Source organism: Myotis yumanensis, unplaced genomic scaffold, assembly GCF_028538775.1.
Source record: "Myotis yumanensis isolate MYYU_CA2020_CCGP unplaced genomic scaffold, mMyoYum1.0.hap1 SCAF_2, whole genome shotgun sequence".
NCBI classification, from domain to species: domain Eukaryota; kingdom Metazoa; phylum Chordata; class Mammalia; order Chiroptera; family Vespertilionidae; genus Myotis; species Myotis yumanensis.
This window is the reverse complement of record NW_027223753.1, coordinates 43,754,202-43,770,312: the sequence shown is the minus strand read 5'-3', so window position 1 is coordinate 43,770,312 and position 16,111 is coordinate 43,754,202. Positions and strand designations below refer to the sequence as shown.

The 16,111-nt window shown below is 37.5% G+C and overlaps 1 protein-coding gene across 9 annotated transcripts in view; it reads right to left on the bottom strand.

Moving 5' to 3' along the window:
* Positions 1–16,111, bottom strand: part of NFIA (nuclear factor I A) — a 373,969-nt gene that overhangs the window by 81,652 nt on the left and 276,206 nt on the right. The gene's annotated exons all lie outside the window — the stretch shown is intronic.

Below are 16,111 nucleotides of genomic sequence, written 5' to 3'. Positions count from 1 at the left end.
TTGCTCATTCAATAAATTATTTATAATAGAAACAAAGAAAGATAAAAGTAAAAAATACCTTAAATGCCCAACAATTGTCATTTGATAGAACCAAAGGCAAATAATACTGTAAAAGAATAATGACACGGAAAGGTATTTGTTCAGTGACATAGAATAAAGATATAGAAAGCAATTACAAAATAGGGTGTTACACTATGATGCCACTTAAAAATATCATTCTCTGTATAGAGAAGGAAAACAGGCCTAAACTTAACTGTGGTTCTCTCAGAGTGTTGGATTTGGGTGATTTTCATTGCCTCTTTTTGCTTACTTGTCTTTTCTATGATGAACATATATTACTTTTATGTTAAGAAAATACAATAAAAGCTTGTTTTTAAAAATAGTATTTTTACTACAATTTCTAAGGTTTTTCATAGCATTTCCAGCATAGGGAATGTTTTGAGAAGACAATAATGGGAAAATAGTCCCTCATAATTACTGGATTTGTAATGTTCTCAGCAACCACGCTAACATACACAACTGGAGGCATCTATCAGTTTGGTAGGGTGCCAATTAAAACAATGAAACCTTGGATATAAAAATAAAGAAAATGATTCCTAGTATCCACATTACAGGACCAATTTGGGCTCTCTTAAGTCTGCAGCACAAAGTTGGCCTGCACTTTTGTAAAAAGAACCTAATCTCATTTTACTTATGCATGTCTACATGTGCTGTGTTCTGCCTATGACCAGAGAATTATTTGGGTGAACTGGAAAAAATAAATAATAAAGATAATAATGGTATTAACATGTAGCTGTTATTGAATAGATGCTAATTACCACTCACTGTGCCAAGCATGTTATAGGTGTAGTCTGTTCTGAAATCTAGTCAGTCTGGCCTATGTCCCTGCTATATCTGATCATAGATTTCCTTAATGAGACTCTACAACATAAACTTCTAGTGTGATTACATTTTCTATAAGGAGGAGACCTTTCTGCTTTGCCCCCTCTATTTTCAGAATCTAACAAAGGGCCTGGAACATAGCATGTGGCCTGAAAAGATATTTAAACTAATTGCATAGGCCTCAGCTTTATCTGTAGCTTTACTAATAGATGCTTGGATATAGCAAAACTTGGGGTTTAGGTCCCAAGGGGGGAAAAAAACAAATTGCAAATTGGTAAGCACATTTCCATAGCCAGACATAAGGACAATATGAAGTTATGTGTGATTTCCACTAATTTGACAGATCTAGATCAGATCCATTCTAATCAATATCTCTGCGATTTCAATTAAAAACAAAGTCATTATGTGACTTTAGCTACATTTCTTTGCTCATTGAATCAGTAACCAAAGTCACACCAGTCCTAATATCATTAGGACAGATTGCGGTTTTGGATTAAAATTCATTTCAAGTAAACTAACCTAAGGTCTAATCACATAATTACATCAGAGAGGAGATTTCAAATTAAAAAATTATAGGAGAGAAATAAAGAGCTACCAATACTTAAACAAATCTCCCAATTCATTCAAATCTCTTCTGTGCAAACAAATTTTTAGGCTGCCAGCCAGCCCACTGATTTAAACTCAGTCAAATGCCTGAATTATGTGTTATGAAACAGAAATAGAATAGAAAAATGAAAATGTCAAAAATTTTAAATGGCAGAAATTTTTTTCAGATAGTGGAATCACTGATGAACGCAATATCTAAATTAACTCTGTTAAAGAAAGCAAGCAGTTGGATTCAAGAAAAAAGTTATCATTCCTTTGAAAACTTCATGTGCTCCAGCCCATGTTATTCTAAATGCTGCAGAAATATTTAAATGATTAAGTCCACTATTTACCCTATAAAAGGTGAGGTATAAGTAAAATTTAAGTAATAACAAGCATCAAGAACGATCAAGTGGGTAAATGGGTTCAACAACAAAATTCAGATCCTCTTGAAAAGGGTTAAAGAGAGAAGAAATATTGTCTGTGTGCAAGAAGAACAAGCCAAACTGTATATAATTTTCTAAATTTATCACAGTCAAGTAACATGAACCCTAAGGCTGTCATGAATCTCAAAATTACTTTGTGTTTTCAATTTTTAAAGACCCATATTGAGCACACTTCCTTATTATATACTTTAATATTTTCTCCATATGCATAATGTAAGTTTTGGTTAATTTGCTTCATATACTTAATGTTAGTAAACTGCTTTATATTAATAAACAAGAGAACATTAATCTTGACTTTTGTTTTTGAGATCAACTTTGGTTTCTGTATGTTATTAAAAAACAACAACTCCTTGTTAAAATCTGTTGCCAATTAGTTATATACAACTGTTAGACACAATTATTGTATAGATTAATGATTAATTGGCTTTCTCTTAATGAATCAAAACCTTAATTTCAATGTATTTTTTAGAAGTATCAGATTTTTAAAAAAGATTTAGATAAATTAATGCTACCCCTTTTTTGGAACAGAAAAACTATCACTCCAAAGTTCTCTTCAATATGTAAAAATGAAGACTTTTATAGAATGGGAAGCAGAAATTTAGCATGCTGTTTTGATTCAATGGGACATTTCGTCCTATTGAGAAGTAGAAAAATCCCAACGGTGGCAAATAGAGTAGGAGATGAATTTCAAGAAGCACGTTGGCTTGTCATTGTTTTTCTAACCATCAGACATTTTGAATTTTCTCCACTTTGCCATTTTTCTAAGCTACCTCAGCCATTTCAACTAGTGTACAGTGGACAAAGGAAAACATACATGAAGTTCTAGCTATGTAGTGACTCTTATCCCTGGAAGCAGTTGTGAGCAAGATGCCCACCAGGAAATTCTTGAAAGTATAGGTCAAATACAGTATCCACCAAGATTCTGTTAGATTTCATCATTAGCATTTGTAGTCATCAGAATTCTAAGATGGCCCAAGGTTCTTGGCCCTTGGGGTACAACGTTTTGTATAACCCACTCCTCTTGAATGTGGGTGGGACCAATGAGTATGATGGATGCCATTCTTGTGATTAGGTGGTTATAAGGCAAAGGTGAAAGGAATTTTGCAGATGTAATTAAGGTCCCTAATCAGATTACTTTTAGTTAAGTTAAAAGAGTTATTATCCTGGGTGGGCCTGACCTAATCAGGTGAACCCTTTTAAAGAGTGATTAGAAGTCAGAGAGATTCTCCTGATGGTTTTGAAGAAGTAAGCTACCATATTATGAAAGGGCCTGTGAGAGGGCCACATGTCAAGGAACTGCAGGGACCTCTAGGGACTAAGTGGTACCCTATTGGATATCCAGCTTTAAGAAAGTTAGGCCTTAGTGTTAAAGCTACAAGAAACTGAATTCTGCCCAGCTGGCATGGCTCAGTGGTAGAGCATTGACCTCTGAACCAGGAGGTCATGGTTGGATTCCCGGTCAGGGCATGTGCCTGGGTTGCAGGTTCCATCCCCAGTGTGGGGAGTGCAGGAGGCAGTCGATTGACTGTTCTCTCTCATCATTGCTGTTTGTATCTCTCTCTCCCTCTCCCTTCCTCTCTGAAATTAACTAAAATAAAATAAACAATTCTGTCAACAATCAGGCGAGTTTGCAAGAGGACTCCGAGCTAATGTAGGCTGGACAAAATTTTGATTGCAGCCTTGTGAGACAGGTCATACACAGAGTGACCTGCTTTGCTGTACCCAGACTCCTCACCCATGGAAACTGTGAGATAAGATTTGCATGTTGTTGTAAGCTAGTTTGTGGTGATTTTTTATACAGCAGTAGAAAACTAACATGATATTCACATATAAGATTGTCAGTGCTAGAAATGTGTGCATTAAAGATGCCCACTGTGCACTGATTATAGAATTCCACAAGTTTCCATTATTTTTAGCAAATCTATCTTAGGTTGTGAGGTTTTGTATTAGCCTACACTTGCCTAGAGAAAATGGTTAAGACAGCTTCTTGGGGGCGGGGGTGAGGGGTAGGTCAACAAATGGTTATTTCCAATGGTGTAAACATTTATGAAATTTTCTATTTCCCCCTTATTCTTTCAAGAAACATCAATAGCAAAATAAGATCAAACAACATGGGAAAACTCAAATATAATTCTTGGGGTCTCCTATAACAAATCAAGGTTTGTTTTTGGTAAGTTTTTGCTGCAACCTGATGTTAAAGAATTTTTTTTTAAAAAAGATACAGGGGACAGGGGAAACATAATTAATTTCAACTCCCCCACTCTTCCAAATTATGAGATTTACCCAACACTTTAACCAAGAACTTTACAGTGACAATTGTGAAGCAAATCCTACAGGAATAACAAGATAGTACAATGCTGTTTTTTGCTAGAAAAAACTATAACAGGTCGGTGTTACTGCTCAATTGTCAGAGGACTTATTCAAAGATTCATTGTCTTGTGAAAATTATCCCTGGTAAATGCTGTTCAGGACAGCAGGACTTTATCTTGTATGTTGTTGGAGTTTGGGTGATGTAATTCAAGTTGCCAGAGAAGACTTAACTGGTATATGTGTCTTTCTCCAAAATTAAAAAAATGTTTACTTTCAATAGTGTTCATTTATAGTCACAATCTGAGAGAAACTCTGGAAACAAGCAAACTCTGCACTTTAGTTTTAAATATCCAATAGCTAAGCAGGTTAGAGAGGACCACAGAATGCTGTAAGTTTGGCTGTTCATGTTTGACTTTAGATATTCTCCTGACCACTGTCATCATCTAATTCCCCATGACCTACTTTTACTACTGCTTTACTAATACAACTATCATACCAAACCTTCATCCATCTAGGGAGCTCTTTCATCTAGGGATACTTTCATCCATCTAGGGACCTCAAGAGAGCCAGAAGTTTGATCATCAAACTTCTGCATTTTGATCATTTTCAAAAATCAGACTGAAAATAATAAGAGCTATAGATTATGGAGTACCTACTATGTGCCATGGATAGTAGTCCTCCCTTATCTGTAGTTTGCTTTCTATGATTTCAGTTATCTGTAGTCAACTGTGGTATAAAAATATTAAATGGAAAATTCCAGAAATAAACAATTTATAAGTTTTAAATTGCGTGGTCTGAGGAGCACGATGAAATCTCATGTCTTCCTGCTCCATCTCACTCTGGATGTGAATCATCCCTTTGTCCAATGTACCCAACACTGTATATGCTACCCACCCTGCTAGTCAGTTAGTAGCTGTCTGGGTTATCAGACTGATTTTAGTAGTTGCGGTGTTTGTGTTCAGGTGACCCTTATTTTACTTAACAATGGCCCCAAAGTGCAAGAGTAGTGATGCTGGCAATTCAGATATGCCAAAGAGAAGCCGTAAACAGCTTCCTTTAAGTGAAAAGGTGAGTACAGTACATTGAGATATTATGTGAGAGGGAGAGAACATTCACATAACTTTTAATACAATATATTGTTATAATTTTTCTATTTTATTATTAGCTGTTGTTGTTGGTCTCTTACTGTGCCTAATTCATAAATTAAATTTTATCACAGGCATGTATATATAGGATTTGGTACTATCTGTGGTTTCAGGCATCCATTGGGGGTTTTGGAACTTACCCTCTGTGGTTAAGGGAGGACTACTATAATCATGAATATCTCAGATCCTTAACATCTTCATTTCAGATAGATGGGTATTATTGTACTGTCTACCTATAACTTAACGTTACAGAAACTAGGTATCAAGAGATGTCAAACAGCATGCTCAAGATCATTCAGCTCCTAACTGATATTCGAGACCCAGGTCTCTCATTTCTAAAGCTTGTACATTGTATGAAACTTCACACTCCCTCATGTAGTTCCCTTTGTATACTATAGAAAGTGTCCCATTTAAGCCAATCTCATATAATAAAAGGCTAATATGCAAATTGTCCCCTCAGCCAGGAGTTCCACCAGGGGGTGGGGCTAGCTGGCCAACCTCCTGGGTCCTCTCCCTGTGGCCAGCCTGGCCATATCAGGGCAGGCTGGACCCTACCTGTGCATGAATTCGTGCACCACTCCTCTAGTTAAGTGTATTTAGGGTTGAAGTTTCCAATTTGGCTATCCAAAGGGAAAAAATCAAATAAATGGTATATTACTTGCAAAAGAATATGCAAAAAGAAAACCTCTGAAGTATACTAAAAATCACCTTATCTTACATATCAAAAGTTTTTCTTGGCCTTAGTATGGATCACTTAGGATTTTATTAAACATACTGAATGTATCACCAGTAATTCTAGCACAGAACCTCCAATAAATATCACACAGGCCTAGAAGATCATGACTGAGAGATGTTAAATTGTAAAACAGAAAATACATACATTTAATATTTACAACAGGCCTCTTGCCTATTCAACCAGTTGCTTTCTCTATAAAGCCTCCTGAAGACATAAGCAGAAAGGATCAAAATTCTTCTTTTAAGTGTCATTGATATCTTACAAGTCTAGTGTACGTTGTAATGCAGCAATGCCTCACTTGATCAGAGGTAAAGTCTAACACCTTAATTTAGAATTAAGTAAGTCTTGACATCAAGGGAAGCCCCTGAGCTACCAAAATCAGTGTCAAAATAGGCAACTAAATTGAGGTATTTAACTCATAGAAAAGTGTAGTTTTACAGAAACTAAGAAAGTATTTCAAGAATAAAGTTGTGATTGAGGGAGTTGAATGCTATTGAGAGGTCGAGGATGAGAATATACATGGAAGATAGGGTAGAGAGATTTACAGAATCAATGGGAAGTGAAGAAGCTGGGAAACAGTGCAGTCACCTCTTTGATGAAGTTAGTCTGCAGAGGGAAGCAGAAACATAGGGTAGTAGCTACAGAAAGATGGAGGGAAGCAAGGTGGAGCTTTCTGAAGATGGGAGACAGTAAAGCTCACCTGCAGGAGTGGCCCAGCAGATGGACAGACACAGTGACTCAGAGAGGATAACTGGGGGAGAGAAGTCCTGAAGCTGAGTGGCCATACAGTTAGTGTGCAGAGAAGCCAGGATTTGAACCCAGCAAGACAAAGCTCTTCCTCCTTTCGGTGTACCCCTCCAAGATGCCTATTTCTGAAAAAAGTTACGATTATTTAACTATTCTACTGATACAAACTAATCATGAGCTGATTTAAAATAGAGCTTAATAATGATACTTAAGCCCAGCCGGTATGGTTCAGAGGTTGAGTGTCGACCTCTGAGGTTGCTGGTTCGGTTCCCAGTCAGGGCACATGCCCCAGATTGGATCCCCAGTGAGAGGCACACAGGAGGCAGCCTATCAGTGATGTTTCCCTTTCATCGATGTTTCTAGCTCTCTAGTCCTCTCCCTTCTTCTCTAAAAATCAATAAAAAATATTTTTTAAAAATAACGATACTTAAATATTTTTCTTCAGCCTAAATGGCATGCTAACTGCTACTGTAACTGTTATCCTTATATTCGGGCACTCAGATTCCTCTCTACCTCCCTGTCTAAGTGTGAGGAATGAGTGCCCCAGGCCTGTCAGTCAGACTAACAGTGAAGCATACATTTCAGTGCCATTTCTCATGCACAGGATGAAAGCTGAGTACCAGTACCACTTTTCCAAGTCATCCACCACCGGCGCATTTATGCCCAGACTCATCTGTTCCAGATGCAGAGCTCTGCAGCTGCCCCACAGGCAAGAACAGGCCCTTCCTAGGCCCATTTCAGCTGCACCTTGTGATGAGATCATCTCCAACTGGGATGCTAAATAAAGACTGTGAATGGACAGATTAATCCCACAGTTAAAGAACTGTTCCCTTCCTGTGGGTATAAACGCATGCTGTGTGACATGAGGAGGCAGCTGAAGATACTGCACTCAACTTGGATTTGTGTCCTAATGATAAAATACATTAGGGTTCATTCTAGTGTAATTTATGATGATGAGCACACTCCACAATAAAAAAGGTAAAACATTCAGACTAGTTTGACTTTTAACCCTTCCAGTGAATTAAAATGTTTTAAAATCATTTTTATGATGGAGAGAATAAAATGAGAGCTAATACCGCTTCTGAGGTTTATCCTTCTTATACTATAGACAACCATTTAAAATGAGCTAAAAGGACCCCCCAAAGAATTACCACATCATAAAGAAGTTCAGGTAATTTAAAGGGCCTGGATACAAGTGAGTTCTTACATTTTTAAAAATGAGAGAATGGAATGAAAATGATATGGATTATTCAGGAGAAAAGAAATAATGAATTCTCTAATGTATTCCAAGTGTTCATTTGTGAGTGACAATTTACAACCAGAGAGAGTAAAGAACAGACACAAGAAAAATGTCATAGAGAAATTGGGTTCCTGGGCCAACAAGAAAGTCTTGATTTTTTTTTCTAAGGGGATTTCCTCTCCTTTCAGGATAAATACAGACGCTCCAGTGTCAGGACTGAAATTTAAAAACTGTATTTCATGCTCCATATACTTACAAGTTGGAGAGTCCCCACCCAACCATCTTCCCCCAAGCCATCCTATCCCCGCTTGTGTTCAGAGAACGACTGATTTTGGCTCAACACAGCAAGCACACCCCTTCACAGAGGACAGGAAATAAAGAAAAAATTTCTGAGAAAACCAAATTACTTCCTTTGCTTGAAAAATAAATATGGTATAACATAGCATAAATGTTTTATTCATTCTGCTTAGATATCCAGCTGAAAAGTTAAAAACTCAATCATACATATGTGTAGTTTATATCTGCCCTGTCCAATACAGTAGCTACTAGCCATAGGTGGCTACTTAAATTTAACTTAATTAAAATTAAATGAATTGAAAACTTCAGTTGCTCAGCACAACCACATTTCAAGCGTTCCATAGCCACATTTGACTAGTTGCTACAGTATTGGCCAGTGTAGATAGAGAACGTTTGCATCGTTGCAATAAGTTCTATTAGACAGCTCTAGTCTTATATGCCACCAAATACAGGGTGGGGCAAAAATAGGTTTATAGTTGCTTGTATGGAAAATAATACAATAATTAATAAATATTAATACAAGTAAAAACTCTGTGTTTCACTTTTGCCCCATTCTGTAAGTTTGTGGGGTTTTGTTTTTTATTTTTTTACATTTTTGGTCCTGCTGTAGAACAGCAGGCAAACCTTACGTTCATATCTTTTCCCAGCATGTTGGCCTCTTTGTAAGCTACAAAAGCAAAACATATGCACTATACGAATACATAATTATACAACGAGGAAAAAAAAAAAAAGCCCTTTCTCCAACAAGCTGGGGAAACCCAATGCTTATGCTTAGTCAATATCCTTATAGATACTGTTCTCCAACTACAATACCAATTTCAATGATGAGAAGTTAAGTGCTGATTAAATTAAGTTCACATCTGTCTGTTCAAACATGATTGAAAGCGTGGAGCGTAAGGGTGCTCCCGGTAAAATTTAATTTCAGCGGTGTGTGGTCTCTGTTGTTCCCTGTTCTGCATACACCTGCAGTGGGAACCTATCAGTTCCAATATTCCTTGGGTATATGTGGAGCATTGATCACTTTATTTAAAGTAAAATTTGAAACTGATTGAGACATTTCATAGGGGAAAAGAGAAATATAATTTTAGGCCTCTTCAAATTGCTTGAACTGTAAAGTCAAGTAGCAAACACTAGAAAGAGTTCTGTCAGCTAGAATCTGAGCTAGTGTAGTCAGCATTTTCTCCCTAAATCTTATTATGGCAAAGCATTTGATTTTTCATCTCTGTACTCTGTCCCCACAAATAAACTACTTTGACCTCCACCTGTTACTTAGTGAAATCTGCCTGCCATCCTTCAAGAACCCTATTCTTTGCCTCCAAAGGCCTTTGACTCGCTGAGAAGGAGGGAAGATAGAGTTGTGCAATGAACTGATACCACTTTATAAGTATGCAGTAGTTTGGAGTCACAGCTAGAAGCTACATGGTAAAAGGAAATTGATTTTCTTTTTTAAAGGCAATGCCTGTAGAGGTTGGAAAGGGGCAACACGTTTCATCATTTTCACATGAAATTTTTCAGACAAAGAGGTTGTCTCTCAAGCTCCTATTTAATGCCCAAAACTTCCGGCCCTTGCCTTATAAGAAAACCTCTCTCTAACAGAGTCATGCCATCAGCTTAGATCAGCGGTTCTCAACCTGTGGGTTGCGACCCCTTTGGGGGTCGAACGACCCTTTCACAGGGGTCGCCTAAGACCATCGGGAAACACACATATAATTACATATTGTTTTTGTGATTAATCACTATGCTTTGATTATGTTCAATTTTTAACAATGAAATTGGGGGTCACCACAACATGAGGAACTGTATTAAAGGGTCGGGGCATTAGGAAGGTTGAGAACCACTGTCTTAGATATATGAGCCAATAGGTCACTGCAAAGCTTACAGATACTTCACGTAGTTCATCATTCTGATATTTCGCAAAACAAAATGAACCACTAACTTCAAATGCAGCTTTCTTTTTTGGATGCAAAAGGAGCGCGTTATTAGCAAACATTATTACAACAAAAAATAAATTAAAAAGGAAATACTTGTACACAACTATATGAGTAATTTTCTGAAGCACAGTATCTGACAAAAAAGGTCTTGTATTTTTTTAACAATGACATATCAGAAAAAATTCCTGCGTAAAGCTGCACTTCTCCTGATTAATGCTGCACTGAACAGAAGAGACAGCGTCTGTCTAATTACGCTGAACACTTATCTGAGAGGGATTAGCAGGATGTCTCTGCTCACTGTCATTCTTTGCCACAACATAATGATAGATCCGTTTACGTATGAGTGCAATTGTTAAAACCCGCACTGTTTTCTTAACTGTCTCCATATCTTGGATATATTATATATTAAAAATTACTTATCTGACACTGAGGGTAAATGCCCAGCGAAGTTTTTCATATCTATTAAGTAAGTGAGTGAGTTCCCTTCAGTCACAGCCTTTGTGGAGGGTCTGATTCAAGTGTGCTGAAACTTGATCACCATAATGCTTTTATATCAGTTAGTGATTCACCCTTTTCTCTCCTTGTCTTCTTTGTCCAAATGCAAAAGTTTGGTTTTCACTTAAACTAAAAACTGCTCATGCCCGACATTTTCTCTGGAGTCATGATTTAGCACTTCTTCACATTCACACCTTTTTTTGGAACCCAACACAAGGATCCAATTTTATACAGACAACACCCCGCAGGCCAATCAGAACTGGTTGCTAGCAATATACCATCTTTTGCAGCTTTTTCTATTCATATAATTAACTTTACCCAGAAACCATTAGGAAAAGGTCGTTATACTAAATAAAAAATTTAAAAAAGCAAACACTTTGGGCTTTACATAATAGCCTGGCTACCCCTAATCCAAAGGACTGTTTCCATATGTGTCTAAAGAGACAAAACAAAGTCCCTCTCTTTTTCTTCTTCCACTTACTAACCCCCAAATGACAACTGTCACCAACTCAGTCCTTAAATGTGAAAAAAAAATTACAAATATGGGTATTGAATGTAAGTTACTAAACCACTCCCATAAGGCAGTTTATTTCTCTGGCTTTAGTCAAGTTAAGACAACTATCAAGTAGTCCAAGTAGCAGACAATGACATTTATAAGAAATTCATCTCTGCAAAAGTCTCCAAATGTGTGGCTAGGACATAAATTTATGTGACCCAATATTATCATTATGTGTTATAAATATTTTTTTAAAAAACAGAAGGCATGTTAAGACTTCAATGCTGATGGACAAACTCATAAAAATATCAAGCACATCAAAAGAAGAAAAATTACCAGTTGAGTCTTTTGAGGATAAGATTTCTTTTCTGAAGAAAAAAAAATCACCCACTGGAAAAAAAGAACTCTTAAAATTAGAAGCAGGTGTCACCACTACGAAGTGATAAATATCAAAGAATAACCGGCCTGAAACATGTTCTTATGCATCCCAGACTGCTTTTAATCCTTACACGTGTATTTTGACATTCGAACATGAAGCCCTGCTTCTGTAAGTCCCTGAAGAAAGTTAAGACACGAGAGATGGTGCATGGCCATTTTGATAAACCCCCTCTTCAGTCAGACCCATGAAATGGCTGGAAGGCAGATGGCAAATTTGACCGGCATTAAATGGTAAGTGATCGTGACATCCCAGAATTTATGAATCCTGGAAGCGAACCACAGTGAAGTGATTTCTGGGTTGGGATGGCTAACACAGCAGAATAATCTGGAATGACAGAGGACACTCCAGATTAGAGATGGCTATTGGGTTGCCATTCCTTGAATTTCTAGTGGCTTGAGTGCATTCCCAATGACGCACATGAAAATCTGAACTACCACTCATTACACACAAAGTGGGAAAATCCCTGGAGAGTGGAATGCTCCTTTAACATGGAGGACAATAAGGGGTTTGGCCCATGTTAAAATCTGGGAGAGCTGGCATGTCATCAGAATGGATACCAGACATTCACAGCTGTCTAGAAAGCCTGTTCTCAGTGGGCTGACGGCTGGACCACAAGCAGAGCTCCTCACTCCAACAGCCCAGAGAACCAGGAACCAAGCAACCCAGCATTTAAAAATCCGAAAGTTTCACAGGGGTAGCTGTTGAGAAAGGGAGGTCAGTAATACTTTACTCCAAAGAGGCAAGCCTATAACTCTGTTTCAATGGGTTCACTCATTCTATCGCAGTTTAATTTTTCATTGAGTTGAAGAGATGCTTTGAAATCAGTGACTTTTTTTATTCCCACAGTTTGCTCCTATTTGGGAGACATGCTTTTCGACTCAGTGCTGGAGAGAGTCCTCTCCATGTGAGTATTGGGTGTGTTGTTCAGGAGCGCGTCCGGAGACAGTCCTTGATTTACTAGGTCGATGTGAGCATTTCTCGTAATCTAGGATGTAATTCACCCATCATCCTGAAATAGGTGCCATGTCTCTGATTAATTGATAAGTGTGTGATGTATCTGAAATCCTTAGATGGACAGAACTGGATAAATAGGCATTACTGTAAGTCTCTGTCGAGCAAAGAGCAACTGGGATGTGCGCAGCTACATCAGAAACGGCAGCACGGAAAAGCTACTAACTCCTGAGAGCTGCGTGGGTCTGTGGAAATCTTTCTTCCCTCCCTGCCATGCTCCATATAAAGCCCCTTATTCTCAAGTATTAAAAAGCCATTTTATTAAAAACTTTGATGGCCAAAAAAAAAGAGAGAACTTTGTTCCCACATAAACTGATGGCATTATACTTGATTATTTAATATTTAAACAGAATCATGAGTATGTAGGAAAAATATAAAAACATACAAGAGAAGGAAATAAGTCTGCAAATAGTATTATTAGTGACCTGTATAATATTTTTTGCAAATTAAACAAATATATGTACATATACACATATATACACACATTTCTATGTATACATATATGGAAATATAAAAATATTTAAAACTATAGATACATATACAATACATAGTTGTATATACATATATAAAGCTTAGAATAATGTATAAACTTAATAAGTTCTCAATAAACATTAGGTATTAATTATAAAACACATATTTAAAATTTCAGCAGCACTCCAATGACAAAATACAAGTAAATTTATTTTTTATTGTTAGTCAAATTGTGGTATTACTCAAGTCTATAAACTATCTACATTATGTTCATAGACTAAACAGAGGACATAAGAATACTAAATAAGTATGTTTTCTCTTTATATCAGAGGTTAAAACTACCATCTGAGTTCTACAAATATTTAACAATATTTATTAGATAAATAAAATTTATTAGCTAAAGGAAAATCAACACAGCAAACTCTTAGGTAAGTCTGATCTATCTATCTATCTATCTATCTATCTATCTATCTATCTATCTATCTAGTCTTGTTTCTCTTCTTCCAACTATACTTTCTGGTTATTTAACCTCCATTCAGAATCATTGTGTTTCCTCTCAGTAAATATTTGCTCAGATTCTGCCCAATTTCCTGACCCACAGGTCAGAACACTGAGGATGTTTGCATCCAGGGTGCAGAAAGATACACCTCTTGCTGGAGTAGGATGGCACTGCCCTGTGCGCTTCAGCAGTTTCCTGGCTTTTCAGCTTTCTACACACTTCTTAGAGATAAAGAAAGGTAAGACATGATGAAGGGGAGGAAACATGCACTGGCATTCACTGGTGCTCCTTTAATAATGGAATAGTTGCCCTAGCCGGTTTGGCTCAGTGGATAGAGCGTCGGTCTGCGGACTGAAGGGTCCCGGGTTCGATTCCGGTCAAGGGCATGTACTTTGGTTGTGGGCACATACCCAGTAGGGAGTGTGCAGGAGGCAGCTGATCGATGTTTCTCTCTCATCGATGTTTCTAACTCTCTATCCCTGTCCCCTGTCCCTTCCTCTCTGTAAAAAATCAATAATAAAAATATACCAAAAAAAACAAACAAACAAAATTTATTTAAAAAATAATGGAATAGATTTTATACCAGTACTTTTTAAAAAATATATATATTTTTATTGATTTCAGAGAGGAAGGGAGAGGGAGAGAGAGATAGAAACATCAATGATGAGAGAGAATCATTGATTGGCTGCTTCCTGGATGCCCCCTACTGGGGATCGAGCCTGCACTCCGGGCATGTGCCCTTGACTGGAATTGAACCTGGGACCTTCCAGTCCACAGGCCGACGCTCTATCCACTGAGCCAAACCAGCTAGGGCTGTACCAGCACTTTTTAAACAGTCACAGTGGAGGATTGTGGTCTAAGTCCACAAATAAACTCTTAAGATACGTGATTCTCAGCATACTCTCTCTCCCTTGTATTACAAGCCACTGGGTACATGTTTAACCAGTCACCCTTCTTTCCTTCACTGGACTGGAAGCACTTTGAGGGCAAGGTCTGCGTTGGTTTAATTATTTTCCCTCTAGCATCTTGCACAGTGCTTTGCATATAACAGATGCAGATATGTACAATATGTTTTCAACTGAATTTTTTAGTGTCTTAAACTCACATAGCATTTCAGAGTTTTCAAAGTCTTTACCAAAAACAAGATACACGGTATCTGTATAAAGCTTTATGGCTTATTAAGTATACTATACTTTGCATATATTAAAAATACTCTATGTCCAGTGCCAGAACATTGCACACCGCTGGGGCTTAATAAATGGTAGCTCCTGTTTTTATCATCTTATTTGATCTTTTGAAAGTTATGAGGTAGGATGGCTGGGCTGTTTCATTGTTCCCAATGTTTACATATGAGGAAATGAAAATTCAGGGAAGTAGCTTGCTAAAAAATCCCAGGCTTGTTCAGGACAGGTGACAAGAATTGTAAAATTGTGATTCTCAATTTGTACTTTTCCTTCTTTATAATACATTCTATTTCTCTTTTATTTTCTCCCTCCCCAGAAAGCCATGAAGATTGTTGTGGATGGAATGAAATCTGCTTCAAAATCCCTCTGTAGATATGCCCAGCAAGGCCACACAATAGCCAGCCCTTTGCTGCCTGAGCCACGGGGGCTGTGCTGAAGACGGTGACAGGGACAGTTTAGGTAGGAAGGTTTCACATAGAAACCTAAGCTACATTTTTTTCTTCCACTCAGCCTCATTTGCAAACATGAAATGAAAACTGTGGAGATTTGGGTAATTTACTTATTCGGACAAGAGCAGCTGAAATGTAGCAGGTTTTCCTGGGAGCTTCTGTAATCACAGAATTGTGCACCTGGGCTCCCTGATGCCGGTGGAGCTCCGTTCATTTCTCAACAATGCACGCAGCACTCTGCTCAAAGGACAAGACGCGTGTGGTCCCCACCCTACTAGTTATTTATTTATTCAACAAATATTGATTGAATACCACATGCCAGCTACTAAAGCAGGCTTCAGAGATACAACAGCAATTTTTTTTTACCATGCTTTATCATATATGTGTATGTGACAAATACACACACACAGTGTGTATGCATGTATGTGAGAAAATTATTTCTTTCTTATAAAAGGTAAGGTTTCAGACTTCAATTACAATAGGTTGTTTTAGGCCCCCTTTTTTGGCATTAAGAAATAGCCATTTTTGAAGGGTAGTTAGAGTGCTAATTTTGTAATTTAGCTTTCTTGTCACAACCTCTTATTTGGATGAAATTTCTCTCATATAGGAGCATCACTAAAGACCAGTACTGGTGCTTGTTGGTCCACCAGTCTCTAAAGTAGGTGTCAATACTAAAGAGATGATGTAAGACAGTGTTGTCATATGATGATGCTCTCCCACTGCTCCAGAAATGCAGAAGGAAAGCCAA